Raw genomic sequence first — 2,280 nt, 5'->3', positions numbered from 1 at the left:
GTTAGGGTGAGTGTGACGGTCAGAGTTAGTTTTAGGGTGAGGGTTATGGTTATGGTTAGGGTGAGGGAGAGTGTGAGGGTGAGGGTTAGGGTGAGGGTGATGGTGAGATTGAGGGTGAGGGTGAGAGATATGTTTAGGTTTAGTTTTATAGTTAGTGTTAGGTTTAGAGTTAGGGTGAGGGCTAGGGTGAGGCTGAGGGTAGGGTTAAGGTTACGATTAGGGTGAGGGTTAGGTTTAAGGTGAGAGTTAGGGTTAGGATTAGGGTTAAGGTGAGGGTGAGTGCTAGTGTTAGCATTAGAGTTAGGGTTAGGTTTAGGGTTAGGGTAAGGGTGAGGATGAGGGTTAGGGTTAGGGTTAGGATAAGGTTTAGAGTTAGGGTTAGGCTGAAGTTGGGGGTGAGGTTGAGGGTGAGGGTTAGGGTTACGGTTATTTTTAGGGTGAGGGCTAGTGTGAGGGTGAGGGTTAATGTGAGAGTTAGGGTGAGGGTGAGCATTTCGGTTAGGAAAGGCTTAGGGTTAGGGTTAGGGTGAGGATTAGGGTGAGGGAGAGGTTTAAGGTGAGGGTTAGGGTTATGTGAGGATTAAGGTTAGGGTTGGCTGAGGGTTAGGGTCAGGATGAGGATGAGGGTGAGGGAGAGGTTTAGGGTGAAGGTGAGAATTAGGGTTAGGGTTAGGGCTAGGGTTAGGATTAGGATTAGGTTGAGGCTTAGTGTGAGCGTTAGGGTTAGGGTTAAGTTTAGGTTTAGGGTTAGGGTGAGGGTTAGGGTGAGGTTTAGTGTTAGTACAAGGGTTAGGGTTAGGTTCAGGGTTAGGGTGGTCGTTAGTGTGAGGGTTAATTTTAGGTTTAGGGTTAGTGTGAGGTTTAGGGTGAGGTTTAGTGTTAGTGTTAGCGTTAGGGTTAGGGTGAGGGTTAGGATGATGGTAAGGGTTGGAGTGAGGGTGAGGGTTAGGGTTAGGTTGTGGGTTAGGGATAGGGTTGGGATTAGGTGAGGGTCAGGGTTAGGTTTAGGGTTAGAGTTAGAGTGAGGGTTAGCATTAGGGTTATGGTTAGGGTTATGCTGAGGGTGAGGGTGAGAGTGAGGTTTAGGTTTAGGTTGAGTGTTAGGTTTAGGTTTAGGGTGAGGGTTAGGTTTAGTGTGAGGGTTAGGCTAAGTGTTAGGGTTAGTATTAGGGTGAGGGAAATGTTTAGGGTGTGGGTTAGGGTGAAGGTGAGTCTTAGGTTTAGGGTGAGGGTGAGGGTTAGGGTTAGGTTTAGGGTGAGAGTGAGGGTTAGAGTGAGGTTTAGTTTATGGTTAGGGATAGGGGTAGGGTGAGGGTAAGGGTTAGAGTGAGGGTTAGGGTGAGGGTGAGGGTTAGAAATAGCATTAGGGTTAGGATTAGGCTTAGACTGAGTGTTAGGGTTGTGGTTAGGGTTAGGATGAGGGTAAGGGTGAGGGTTATATTGAGGGTTAGGTTTAGGGTTAGGGTTAAGGTAATGTTTAGCGTTAGGGTTAGGGTTAGGGTTAGGGTGAGGGTGAGGATTAGGGTTAGTGTTACGGTGAGGGTTAAGTTTGGCGTGAGGGTTAGAGTGAAGGTGAGGGTAAGGGTTAGGGTGAGGGCTAGGGTTATGGTTAGCGTTAGGGTGAGTTTAGGTTTAGGGTGAGGGCGAGGTTGAAGGTTAGGTTTAGGATTAGGCTTTGGTTTAGGGTTACTCTTAGGGTGTACGAGAGGGTGAGGGAAAGAGTTAGTTTTAGGGTGAGGGTTAGGGTTATGGTTAGGGTTAGTGTGAGTGTGAGTGTGAGGTTTAGGGAGAAGGTGATGGTGAGGGTGTGGGTGAGGATTAGGGTTAGGGTTAGGTTTAGGGTGAGGGTTTGGCTGAGGGGTAAGGTTAGTGTTAGGGTTAGGTTGAGGGTGAGTGCTAGTGTTAGCATTAGAGTTAGGGTAAGGGTTAGGGTTAAGTTGAGTGTGAGGGTTAGGGTTAGGGTTAGGATTAGGTTTAGGTTTAGGGTTAGGCTGAAATTGGGGGTGAGGGTGAGGGTGAGGGTTAGGGTTAGTTTTAGGGTGAGGGCTAGGGTGAGGGTGAGTGTTAGGGTGAAGTTGAGGGTTTCAGTTAGGAAAGGCTTAGGGATAGGATTAGGATGAGGATTAGTTTGAGGGTGAGGTTTAAGGTGAGGTTTAGGGTTATTTGAGGATTAAGGTTAGGGTTAGGGTGAGGGTTAAGGTGAGCGAGAGGGTTAGAGTTAGGTTTAGGGTTATTGTTGGGGTGAGGGTAAGGTTTAGGGTGAGGGTTAGGCTAAGGGTG

This window comes from Dipodomys merriami, unplaced genomic scaffold (assembly GCF_024711535.1).
Source record: "Dipodomys merriami isolate MVZ:Mamm:240054 unplaced genomic scaffold, mDipMer1.0.p SCAF_23, whole genome shotgun sequence".
Classification (NCBI taxonomy): Eukaryota; Metazoa; Chordata; class Mammalia; order Rodentia; family Heteromyidae; genus Dipodomys; species Dipodomys merriami.
The sequence above is the reverse complement of the archived record's forward strand: the minus strand, read 5'-3'. Positions refer to the sequence as shown.